Source organism: Arvicanthis niloticus, chromosome 14, assembly GCF_011762505.2.
Source record: "Arvicanthis niloticus isolate mArvNil1 chromosome 14, mArvNil1.pat.X, whole genome shotgun sequence".
NCBI lineage: Eukaryota > Metazoa > Chordata > Mammalia > Rodentia > Muridae > Arvicanthis > Arvicanthis niloticus.
In genome coordinates, this window is record NC_047671.1 from 73,698,254 (window position 1) to 73,712,530 (window position 14,277).

Sequence of the window (14,277 nt, forward strand, 5' to 3'; positions counted from 1 at the left end):
GGGAGAGCTGGTCTCCCAGGATTGCCAACACACCTGTGAGCACAGCTAAGACCACAACTTCTGCTCAAATTCCTGCCCAGAGTCATCAGGACACAGGAACCAAGGAACAGCTGGGGACAGGATCCTTCTGGTTTCCATCTGCATCCCAGAGCTGATCCTGTGCCACAGCTCTCCACACCCAAATTGATCCCAGAAAGAACTGGTCTCCCAGGAGTACTGACACACAGGTTTGCAGGAGGGACAAGCCACAGTCAGAGACAGCAAGACCACCCAACACCAGAGATATCCAGATGGTGAGAGGCGAGAACCTAAGCAACAGAAACCAAGGCTACCTGGCATCAACAGAACCCAGTTCTCCCACCACAGTGAGCCCTGGATACCCCAACACACTGGAAAAGCAAGACTCTGATTTAAAGTCATATCTCATGATGATGATAGAGGACTTTAAGAAGGACATAAATAACTTCATTAAAGAAATACAGGAGAACACATGTAAACTAGAAGAAGCCCTTAAAAAGGAGACACAAAGATCCCTTAAAGAATTGCAAGAAATCACAACCAAACAGGTGAAGGAATTAAACAAAACCATCCAGTATCTAAAAATGGAAATTGAATCAATAAAGATCACAAAGGGAGACAACACTGGAGATAGAAAACCTAGGAAAGAGATCAGGAGCCATAGACACAAGCATCACCAACAGAATATAAGAGATAGAAGAGAGAATCTCAGGTGCAGAAGATACCATAGAAAACATTGACACAACAGTCAAAGAAAATGCAAAATGCAAGCTCCTAACCCAAAACATCCAGGAAATCCAGGACACAATGAGGAGACCAAACCTAAGGATAATAGGTATAGATGAGAGTGAAGATTCCCAACTTAAAGAGCCAATAAATATCTTTTAAAAGTCATAGAAGAAAACTTTCCTAACCTAAAGAATGAGATGCCCATAAACATACAAGAAGCCTACAGAACTCCAGCTAGACTGGACCAGAAAACAAATTCCTCCCATCACATAGTAGTCAAAACACCAGGTGCATAAAACAAAGAAAAACATTAAAAGCAGTAAGGGAAAAAGATCAAGTAACATATAAAGGCAGACCTATCAGAATTACACCAGACTTCTCACCAGATACTATAAAAGCCAGAAGATCCTGGGCAGACGTCATACAGACCCTGAGAGAACACAAATGCCAGCCCAGGCTACTATACCCAGCAAAACTCTCAATTACCATAGATGGAGAAACCAAGATATTCTATGACAAAACCAAATTTACACACTATCTTTCTACAAATCAAGCCCTATAAAGGATAATAGATGGAAAACTCCAACATAAGGAAGGAAACTACATCCTAGAAAAAGCAAGAAAGTAATCTTCTTTCAACAAACCTAAAAGAAGATAGCTACACAACATAATTCCACCTCTAACAACACAAATAACAGGAAGCAACAATCACTGTCCTTTAATATCTCTTAACATCAATGGACTGAATTCCCCAATAAAAAGACATAGACTAACAGACTGGATACTTAAACAAGACCCAGCATTTTGCTACACATAAAAAACCCACCTCAGTGTCAAAGACAGACACTACCTCAGAGTAAAGGGCTGGAAAACAATTTTCCAAGCAAATAGTCCCAAGAAACAAGCTGGATAGTCATTCTAATATCGAATAAAATTGACTTTCAACCAAAAGTTATCAAGAAAGATAAGGAAGGACACTTCATACTCATCAAAGGAAAAATCTACCAAGAAGAATTCTCAATTCTGAACATCTATACTCCAAATGCAAGGGCATCCACATTCATAAAAGAAACTTTACTAAAGCTCAAAGCACAAAATGCACTGCACACAATAATAGTGGGAGACTTCAATGCCCTATTCTCATCAATAGACAGATCATGGAAACAGAAACTAAACAGAGACACAGTAAAACTAACGAAAGTGATGGACCAAATGGATTTAACAGATATCTAAAGGACATTTCATCCTAAAACAAAAGAATATACCTTCTTCTCAGCATCTCATGGTACCTTCTCCAAAGTTGACCATATAATCAGTCACAAAACAGGCCCTGACAGATATTGAAATAATCCCATGCATCCTATCAGATCACTAAGGACGAAGGCTGCTCTTCAGTAACAATAAAAACAACAGAAAGCTCACACACACATGGAAACTGAACAACTTTCTATTCAATGATAACTTGGCCAAGGATGAAACAAAGAAAGAAATTAAAGACTTTTTAGAATTTAATAAAAATGAAGGCATAACATACCCAAACTTATGGGACACAATGAAAGCAGTGCTAAGAGGAAAACTCATAGCTCTGAGTGCCTCCAAAAAGAAACTGGAAAAAGCATACCCTAGTAGCTTAACAGCACACCTGAAAGCTCTAGAACAAAAAGAAGCAAATACACCCAAGAGGAGTAGGGGGCAGGAAATAATTAAACTCAGGGCTGAAATCAACCAACCAAGTAGAAACAAAAAGAACTACACAAAGTATCAACAAAACCAGGAGCGGGTTCTTTGAGAATCTCTCTCTCTCTCTCTCTCTCTCTCTCTCTCTCTCTCTCTCTCTCTCTCTCTCTCTCTCTCTCTCTCATTTTTTTCCTTATCAAATATAGTCTAACAGGAGTCAAACTGAAAAAGGAAACTTCAGTTGAGAAAATGTCTCCATCAGATTGTCTAGTAGGCAAAAGATCATTGAGCATTTTCTTGACTGATGATTTACTATTGCAAGTGCCCCCTGAACAGCTGGAATAAGAAATCAGACTGCACAAGATAATAATTCTATTCCTTAATGACCTCTTCTTCAGTGCCTGCCTCCAAGTTCATGTTTGATTTCCTGTCCTGACTACCATTCATAATGTACTGTAAGATATAAGAGGAAATAAACTCTCTCCTCTCTAAATTTAAAAGAAAGAAAGAAAGAAAGAAAGAAAGAAAGAAAGAAAGAAAGAAAGAAAAAAGAAGGTAGAGCCAGGTGATGGTGACTCATGCCTTTAATACCAGTACTTGGGAGGTAGAGGCAGGTCGGCCTCTGTGAGTTTGAGGCCAGCTTGGTCTATAGAGAAACTTTTCAGGACTACACAGAAAAACCCTGTCTTGAACAACAACAACAAAGGAAAAATGAAAGAAACTAGGTTAATTTTTTTTTTCACTAAACTTTTATGTAACTTGTTTTCTGCATTTTTAAATGTTCAACACAAAGATATACTTTCCTATTCAGGAAAAAAAGTAACTTCCAGGATTCGTTTTTAGGGTGTGGAAATTATCTTTTAAATAGAGATCAGAACCACGGCAAGGCGGTTACATCTCTAGTCCTCTTAGGAACACATTTTAGCAACCCACTCTCTCATGAGCACAGACTGCACTTGCAGTTAGTCCCTGCCGTAAATGTTTAAGACTGTGGGACTAAGTGCTCCACCAATTAATGAAAAGATCAGCTAAGGAAGGGCTTCCCTGCAGATGCCACTCCAACCCCCTTGGGCATGTCTGTGCCGGGGCAGGAGCTCCTACGGACTTGTATCATTTCTCTTATCAGCAATAAAGCAGTGTTGCCATTTGTTCCTCCAGGTGAGGGCAGTCTCTATGCTGACACCCTGTAGGGGAGGCTGCTGGGGTGGGCGCGCAAGGGAAGTGCAAGGTGAAAGGAAACAAAGTTAACACACTTCAGCTTGACTTAGCTCCCCGTTTCTATGAGAACACCGAAAAGCCATGCACCAAGGTCTGATAGGAATAGTCTCCAAAAAATAAAATAAAATAAAATAAAACAAAATAAAATAAAGCCATCATTTGACTTTCACAATTTCTTCTATGTCTAAATAAAATTCCTACATAAAACTCCACTGCATTTCAAGGCTCACTAAAACAAGTGGACATCACACACAAAGGAAGAAGTTTTAAAAACAAGTGTTCAAGCCAGGTGGTTGTGGCACGCCTTTAATTCCAGCACTCTGGAGGCAGAGGCAGGTGAATCTCTTAGTTTGAGGCCAGCCTGGTCTACAGGGGGAGTTTCAGGACAGCCAGTATAACACAGAGAAATCGTGCCTCAAAAAACAAAACAAAACAAAACAAAACAAAACAAAACAAAACAAAACAAAGCATGTGTTCAGATGCTTGCCTCAGAAGTTAAAACTTGTCAGCCACATTGCTAAAAGTCTGCCTGCCCATACACAACCAAAGATATCTCCTTTAACTCCAAGGTGTTTTATTTTGTTTTCTGTTTTCTTATTTGCTGGTGTCAACGCGTCAGGAAGTGTTCCTAGCTATACAGGTGTTTTAACTGACCCAGGATGAGGATTTCCTTGATCTGGGGAGCTTTGAAGGATACAAAGAGATTCTAGAAAGATGCTCCTAAGGAGTCTATGTGTGCTCACCTCAGAGGTTCCAAAGCTGTCACTCATATGATGTACACTTCATAGGGCCCAGGAGTCAAAGTCTAAGGAAGTTGTAATTCTCTCAGCCTTCCTCAGGCTTGAAATCTAAAGGCAGTGTAGAAAACAGTCCATTCAGTGACATGGAGTTGGCTCCCTGCCTGGGCCACTGGCACATCCTTGAGCCATCAGGGTCTTAGTGGTGACAGCATCTGGGCATGAGAATGGAGTAACCCGACTAGAGAAATGTAAAAGCCTTCTGGGTATTTCCATTCTTACATCATGTTTGCACAAATAAAGGAGAATGTTTTCAAACAACTCAATGGATAAAAAATGATTTTCTTATTCAACCGAATTACCCTTAAAAATGCTACAGGGAGATGTAATCATCTGTAAGGTCCCTTACTCTGTCTGTAGTCTCCGCACCCTATCATGCCCCAGCTCGCTCTCTCTTTCTCTCTCTCTCTCTCTCTCTCTCTCTCTCTCTCTCTCTCTCTCTCTCTCGTCTCTGCATCCCATCATGCCTCAGCTCTCTCTGTAGTCTCTGCATCCCATCATGCCTCAGCTCTCTCTGTAGTCTCTGCATCCCATCATGCCTCAGCTCTCTCTGTAGTCTCTGCATCCCAGCATGTCCCAACAATCTCTGCCATCTCACTCCGTTTCTCTCAGCACAACCTCTTTATGCTCTTGTCTGTTTCCTTCTTCTCTTTCTTTTCTTATATGGAATCTTTCTTCTCAAATGTCTCTGATCTTTCTTCTGCACATCTGATCAAGCCGACCCTGGCCCTTCCCATGTCCTAAACTTCCACCAACTCTACACATAAAGGGTGCAGAATTTACCAAAACATCTAGAGTTCTTAGATTTGATAACTCACAAGGTCAACTCTCCCCTGCAAAATGAAATCCCAGACTTAGGATAGACAACTTGCCCGAGGCTGCATGGCCTGCAAGCAGCAGAACCAGACTCCATACTTCCTGCTCCCCGGCTTGGGCTGTTTCCAGAGGACAGGGAGCAGCCCTTGAGGAGGGCTCTGGGTGGATGAGGAGCAGAACTGGGATGTGTTTAGCAATCACTACATACTCCAGATTCTGGGCTGGATCTGCTTTCATGTTCAGGACAGGAAATAACCCTTCTCCCAGGAAAGAATACATCCAATGACACATGTAACGGACATCTCTTCTGTGTCACTGGCCCAACTGTGAGCGTCCAGGATCATAGTGGTGTGGGTAGCTAGGGGTAAGAAGGGAGGAAGCCAAGCAGACACTACTTTCCCATGCACACCATGCTTGGCATATGTGAGGCTTCTGAGTCCTGAGTGGGAGAGCTGAGATCTTGATATCCACTTGGGAATGTTTCCCAGCTCTGCAGAAGTTCAAGGCCCAGATCTGTTCCAGAGTCATTAGCTCCTGATTCTTCCCACGAACCTCAGATCAGCCCGCCCCTGAGCACACACTATTAGGGACCTGTTAGGACCAACTTCTCTGGTAGTTGGAAATATTTCAAAAGCTCTGAGAAAAGAGTATCTCGAAATACATATGTAAATATGTGGTCATGCTCTCTAGAAGTCACTGTTGTGTAAAAATCAGCCATGACCACGATTAGGTGAGTCTGTGACACATTTTGGTGGATGTCAGGGGGAAGAACAGAATGAGACAACATCTTCTCTTCGTGAACTGTTGTGGGAGTTGAGGCCACACTCTGTCCCCTGACATCTTTAGCTAGGTCTGCCTGATTTTGCTGGTCTTTCAAGAGTCACAATTTCATTGTCCAGCCCCTGGCAGCTGGCGCCTGAGTGAGCTAAGGAAGCCTTCTAAAGCTCACTGCTACCTCAAGCAAAAGCCACTTGTCAGCCTGGAGATGCAGCTTAGTGTTAGAATGCTTTCCCAGTGTGTGCAAAGGTCTGGGCTTGGTCTCCGGTTGTCATGGCCATGAAGAATGCCATCTGCCAGTGAGCTTTTCAGACAGGGTTAGAAGTTCTGGAGCAAAACGAAGGGAACATGGGGTCTAGCCCCTTGTATTCTGAATCAATACAAAGAGACGGCTTGGGATGGGGAAATAACTCAATGGTTAATGTGTTTGTCCAGTTTGTGTGAAAATTAGAGTTGAGACACCATAGGGTACACAAATGCCTGGTGGACAGTGATAGCTTGCCTGTTATCCAAGACTCAAAAGGCAAGTAACAGAAGATCCCCAGGACCAACAGGCTGGCCAGACCAGCCAGATTGGCAAACTCTTTCTTTGCCACATTCAGTAAGATGGAGGAACGACTGAGGATGATTCTTGGTGTTCCTGGGCCACCCTCTGTGTACTCACACATGCATGGGTGCACACCTGTGTGTGCCCAGAACATACATTCCTGTACACATGTATCACGGTGGGGGGGGGGAGGAAGGGGGGAGGGAGAGGGAGACAGAGAGGGAGAGAGAGAAAATGGAGGAATAGAGAAGTAAGCAAATAGCAAACCTTGTTACAAATGCTGTATTCTGAGGACTGAGGAATTCTGAAGCTGAGAAAATTAGCCTCCGAGCATGGAACTGGAGGCCGTGGAGCAGGCGTAGGGCCAGCTTTGCTCTGATCTCTCTTGGTAAACAGATTAAGGAAAATGGTTTTAAATAGACTATTTAATAACAATGACTTGTTTGCTTGAATTTTGTTAAATGAGAACTGATACATTGTGGCACAGGGGCATCCTTAGAGTGTCCTGCCGACCCTGAACAGTGAGAGAGGCCTGTTTTTCTGGGACCCAGACATGACCTGCTGGCAGGGTTGGTGTGGCTAGACAAAAAGCCAGGCCTAGACAACACACTTAGGGAGTCTTTTTCTTAGCCTGGTCCAGGGACCTGTTCCCAGGTTGTAGGCTTGTTTTTACAGCCACTGTAGGAACCACTTCCAGAAGAGTGATGCTAGGAATCAAATCTGTGCACACACATAGTCAAAGTTATCCACATTTGTTTGGATGTTGGTGCCAGGGATCCAATGCAGAGCCTTAGACATGCTAAGCAAGGCTCTGACCCTAAGCTACAACCCTGGCCCCTGCTTCTTTGGTCTATTGTCTCACTGTGTTGCTGACGCTGGCCTAGAACTTACAACCTTCCTGCCTCTACCTTCTCGGTACTGGGGTTGGTGCTATGCCACCATGCCCTGATAGTCATGTTTTTATGCTCTAAAGTTTAACACTTTATTTATAATTTATATGTATTTTTAGAATTGATATGTATACCATGGAGAGCTGGCAACACAACCTCTAAATGTAGCGAAAGAATTTTAAGAAACTAAAAAAAGAAATTTAGAAAGACGCACATTTGCTTTAAATAGGGCTCCATGCACTTGATGTTAAAATAAATCTAAACTTCATAATTCATGTTCAGTCATCTTTGATCTGCTTTTAGCATAACAGTTAGTCAACAGACATGTGAGTGGCATTTGCAGAGCTGGAGTCCAACCAGGGCTCTGTGGGAGAAGAGAAGCATCTTTTAGTTCAGTGTACGGAAAACGTCTTCATCAACTTAGGTTGGTATTAGCATCTCAGGGTCCTTTAAAGTACGGACCAGAATAAGACTGAGACCTTAGACCTAAGAGCCGAGTACAGTCTTACTGAAAACTCAGCAGGCAGCACACAGACCCTCTGGGTCCAGACTGACGCCTTTGTCTCACTGCCTTGAAAATGTCTCCATAGAGCCGTTCCAGTGTTCTCTCGATGCTTAATACAGAATAAACAAAATTTAAATCTCTCTAGGTGCTTTTCCCAAGGAAAAGCTGCCATTGTTATCAAGTGTTTGTATGTTGTGAAAATTTTAAAGCCTTTCAAGAGCTCTTCTTTATGAGAAATGTGTGCTAATGAGCACAGCATCTCTCTCTCTCTCTCTCTCTCTCTCTCTCTCTCTCTCTCTCACACACACACACACACACACACACACACACACACACACACACACACGGTATTCATGCCACTGCCAACAGAAATGCAGATAAGCTCAAACCCCAGAAGCCAAACACTGTAGGCAGATCAAAGAATAAAGCACAATGGTCTACTTTTTCATCACCTCTGTGTGCTTTGTATTCTAATTTATACATATACATATACAATTACATATACAATTACACACACACACACACACACACACAGCCACCATCATAATTTGTGTCCTATTTGGACATTTTTGTAGAGAATAGTTTCTAATTTTGGTGATGAAAAAGTGTTCATAGTTACTGGACTGTGATTAGCAGTGATTTAGGATAAAAGATCTGATAGGAAGTTTTAAAAACATTTGAAATGACCACAATGATTCACCCCTTCAGATTACCATGAATATTGTTGATCCCAACATACATGATTATTCAGTAGATTGACTTGGATCCTGGCTTGCTTTAAGAATCATTATTGTTATTATTGGTAGACATGGTAGATTAATGTTTTTAAAATTTAAATTTATTATTAAGCCTGAACATGACATGTGTCTGTGGGTGTGTGTCACTAGTGTGTGTCTGGAGGTCAGAGGACAACTTGTGGAGTTGGTTCTCTCCTTTTACCTCTCTGTGGGCTTCAGAATTGAACCCAGATCACCAGACTTGAGTGGCAAGCATTTCCACTCACTAAGCCACCTTGCTGGTCTTGGATTAATGCCTTTAAAGTTAATTGGGTATATTATTGCTAAGAATTCACCCACCAATATTTTGGTAAACATTTATTCAAAGTTATTCTAACATTTATGATACATTGAGAGAATTTTTTTAAAAATCATCTTTAGTACTGACTTTTAGAAATAAATGATTTAAAAAGGATTTGTCAAAGTATAGGGGAAAAAGACAAAAATCACATGAATGTTAAACTGTCCTTTTCTCTTATCCTTGGATCTCAGCGACTCACTGGGTTGTTTCAGGCTAAGACATCAGTGCTTGTGGCCAAAAAGCTGGGTGTGGAGTCTGACAGCTTAAGGGCCTGCACAGCAAAGTCAGAAGCAGGTGACCTGTGAAAGTCCAGAACTGAGAGGTGCCAGAGGGAGGGGCAAGACGAGGAGGCTTGCACCTGTCACCTAGGGAAGGCAGGTAGGGCTGACTAACTTAAGATGTGGTCAACCAGCAGCCCCTTTGCTCACCTGCCTTCCTTCTCCTCACCCTAGTTCCGTGAGTACTTTGCACAGTGTACCTCCTCTTTCTACAGTCTTCAGAGTCTACTCCTCACGAACACCCCCTCCAGTTCCAAGCCACAGCTATGTGCCTCATTATGTGCCCTAAGCCATTTATCACCTGAGAAACTGGTTTACGATTTAATCTCATGCTACCTTTTGACACATTTGAAGTTGTTTCAATGTGTCTTTGTTTCCCCCAACCCCCAACAGACCAAAAGCTTCTTAAGCTCAGGGCGGATCTGTAATGTGAAGCCAGACAAGAGTGTACTTCCAAAGGTCACACTTGCTCGTGGATGGTGGAGCCAGTGTTCTCTGGCTTATTACACCCTATGCAGTTAACTATATACACGTACGTAGGTTTGCTCAGGCTGGAGGGACAGTGGCCATTGCCATTCTGTACTTGCTTTCCCCAAATCTCTCAGAAATGGAATCCAAGAAAATTATTAAATATGAACACCCTTGGAAATTTTGAAGTCAAATTTTCCAAAATCAATATGTACATTTGGAGAAGAGACAGAGAGGCTCTTTGCTGTGTCCTTCAGACCTGCAAATATTTTTTTCTCTGTGACATATTGGTCTTGACAAGCCTCTGATTGGGCAGGGATTTCGGAGTCACGGCATTTTTTGCCTTTGTGGATGTTCTCCTTACAGTTCTAGGTGGATCTGCCATATCTGTTCTTTCCTATGCCACGCCCACATGTGGGCAGTAAAAACAGCTCACCCACTGGCCCTGTGGCATTCCTCGGTTTCCTGACTTCAGCGCTAGCTTTCTGTTGGGACATTCCTAACAGGTAAAGAATTCTATGTCCTTGGTCAAAAGGACTTTTTATATTCCTAACCCCATCCATCCATTGAGAACCAGTACTGCTGCCAATAAACACAAACAAAAATGTCCCACAAGCTTCCAAACATCACCTTTTTGTGCCACACCCCGTCAGGTGCTGCCTTTCCTTTGTACTCCAAACACACTTTCTCCCACAAGGAAGGTGATTCGTATATTTGCTGATAATTTCCCTTTTAAAAGCTTACCATGTTTCTGTGTCATTCTTTCAGAGTTCAGCGTGCTTTCCAATGAACCATAGGTTTGTTTTGTCTTGGTTTCCTTGTTATGAGACATGCTAACCACCTACGGGATTAACAAACCCTGTGGAGCCTTTCATTTTATTTAAACAATTATAACTTACAGATGATGCTGTTTGATCTACTCTCAAATCCTACCACTAGAGAACTGTGAAGCAGGTCACAGACATCATTCACTGTACGTACCTTTGGGTTTAAGAATAAGTGTGTGTGTGTGTCTATGTGTGATATGTGTACATGTATTGTATATGTACATGCACACACACAAGCCACCAGTGCTAAGATCCCACATGAGGTGGTCACCTCCGTAGCAGCCAGCATTCCTCTTGCCTGGCCAGATTGACTGTATCATCTGATACAGTCTCATAGCTACTGATTGTGCTTCCTCTGTCTTCTGGGATAAAACTGTGTAAACAAGTCAAGAATTGATAAGAGGTTCCATTGTTTTTTAGCAGCAGGACCCTTTCAACAGAGCTCTTTGGACTTTGTATGTTTTATTACTGGTCTAGTTTATCAGTAGTTCAATGATCTGCATAGTATAACTGGTGTCCATATTATCAAACTGAGGTGGAATGAAATTCAGTTTAACAGCATCCAAATATCATTCTGTATCAGACTCTCTAGATCAGTGGTTCTCAACCTTCCTAACGTTTAATTCTTTAAAACAGTTCCTCACGTTGTGGTGACCCCCAACCACAAAATTATTTTGTTGCTACATCATAACTGTGATGTTGCTACTGTTATAAATTGTAATGTAAATATCTGAACTGCAAGGTATCTGATATGTGACCCCAAAGGGGTAGCAACCCACAGGTTGAGAACCACTGCTATAGATAGTCCCTGCAAACTCCTTGCCGGGCTGGGAATGCTGACTCAGGATTTTATCAAGCCTCCTGTTTGACTCCTTGGTGATTTGTTGATTTGGAAAAGGCAGATTCAGCTGCTGAGGCACTTATGAGAGTGGCTGTAACCACCTTGGTATTTAGTAAATTGCTGCTTTTCAGTTTTGTCTACGGAAACACTAGACAATGAGGTGCGGTGTGTTGAGTCAGTTAAAGGTGGGTGCTCACAAGCCATGGAAGACAGGAAGGCTGGCTCTGCCCAAAATTGTTCTTAAATAATTAATGCACTTGACAAATGAGTGACAGGCTCCATTTTCTTTTCTTCCTCCCCCCCCTTCCCCCCCCCCCCCCATCTTGGGATGCCTTGCTGGCCTTTGGCTGGTTAAACTTAACTGTACTTATTTTGGGGCAACTCTTTAAAAATGAATGGACATACCATAAGAATGCTAAGCTAGACCCTGGACCCAGTTCATGCTGGGATGCATGGCCCTCATCTGGAACTTTGCTGTTCTCTCTTGGTAACAGTAATGGAAGCCAGAGTTTCCTCAATACCAGGGCAGCCGTGAGTGCAGCTTCCAAGCCAGTTCTTCTACTGAGTCATTGCCTTCCCCTTAGCTCTTCCCAAACAGTTCTCTTCTCTATCAGTTCTTCCTTGAGATGTGTGTATAGAAAGAATATGGATTGGTGTTACGAAGAACCTAGCTAATTCTTGTACACCTGAGATACACAGGGCTCCAGTGGCAAGGTGGAGATGTTATGGATATATAAATAGATAAAGAAAATGTGAATCACATACAATATGGATTGTATTCAAAAGTAAAGAAGAATAAAATTGGTATTTGATGCCTTCTGGTCTGGGACTGAGCACTGAGCAGATCACAGGCGGCAGCTCTGCCCCCAATCTCACAGAACTCAGAGGAAGCAGAGGGTCCCAGGAGCTCTAACCCGGGCAGTATCCTAGGTAAGCAGACAGCAATGCCTGCCCCAAACAGGAAGTAACTGGGACACATAAAGACCCAGGAAGTCACTCCTGGTCCGGAGAACGGAGCAGATGTTGGGCCCCAGCTCTTTCTGTCTGCGCCTGAACACTGAGCAGGTTTTGGCCCCCAGCTCTTACCCCAGTAGTAACACCCACCCCACACAGTTCTGATACAACCAAGATAATAGGAAAGACAGGCTCCAGTCAGAGACAGGGCAGGTAGCACTAAGGAGATCGAGATGGCAAAAGGCAAGCACAAAAACATAAGCATCAGCAACCCAGGATACTTGGCATCATTAAGACCTAGTTCTCCCACACAAGAAAGTACTGAATTCCCCATATTACTAGGAAAGCAAGATTCAGATTTAAAATCATTTCTAATGATGATAATGGAGGACTTTAAGAAGGACATAAATAACACTCTTAAAAAATCTGAGGAGAACACAGGTAAACTAGAAGAAGCCCTTAAAGAGGAAACACAAAAATCCCTTAAAGAATTACAAGAAAACACAACCAAACAGGTGAAGGAATTGAACAAAACCATCCAAGACATAAAAATGGAAGTAGAAACAATAAAGAAATCACAAAGGGAGACTATGCTGGAGATAGAAAATCTAGGAAAGAAATCAGGAGTCATAGACACAAACATCACCAACAGAATACAAGAGATAGAAGAGAGAATCTCAGGTGCAGAAGATATCATAGAAAATATTGACACAACTGTCAAAGAAAATGCAAAATGCAAAAAGTTCTTAACACAAAGTATCCAGGACATCCAGGACACAATGAGGAGACCAAACCTAAGGATAATAGGTATAGATGAGAGTGATGACTCCCAACTTAAAGGGCCATAAATATCTTCAACAAAATATAGAAGAAAACTTCCCTAATCTAAAGAACAAGATGCCCATAAACATACAAGAATGCCAAATAGACTAGACCAGAACAGAAATACCTCCCGTCACATAATAATCAAAACACCAAGTACACAAAACAAAGAAAGAATATTAAATGCAGTAAGAGAAAAAGGCCAAGTAACATATAAAGGCAAACCTATCAGAATTAAACAGGACTTCTCACCAGATACTATAAAAGCTAGAAGATGCTGGACAGATGTCATACAGACCCTAAGAGAACACAAATGTCAGCCCAGGCTACTATACCCAGCAAAACTCTCAATTACCATAGATGGAGAAACCAAGATATTCCACAACAAAACCGAATTTATACAATATCTTTCCACAAACCCAGCATTACAAAGGATAACAGGAAAGCTCCAATACAAGGAGGGAAATTATATCCTAGAAAGAGCAAGAAAGTAATCATCTTCCAACAAATTCAAAAGAGGATAGCCACACAAAGATAACTTCACCTCTAATAACAAAAATAACAGGAAGCAACAATCACTGTTCCTTAATATCTCTTAACATCAATGGACTCAATCCCCCAATTAAAAGACATAGGCTAATGGACTGGATACATAAACAGGACCCAACATTTTGCTGCATACAGGAAACCCACCTCAGTGACAAAGACAGACTCTACCTTAGAGTAAAAGGCTGGAAAACAATTTTTCAAGCAAATGGTCCTAAGAAACAAGCTGGAGTAGCCATCCTAAAATCTCCATCCCAAGAACACAAAGGGAGGGACTCATGGCTCCACCTGTATAGGAAGTTTAGGGTGGCCTTGCCAGGCATCAGTGGAAGTGAAGGGCCTTGGTGCCTGAAAGTTTGGATTCCCTAGTGTTGGGGGAATTTCAAGAGCAGAGAGGTGGGAATGAGAGGATGGTGGAAGCATACCATCATAGTAATTGGAGGAGGGGTGGGGGATGGGGTAAGGAGTTAGGCATCAGTGGAAGTGAAGG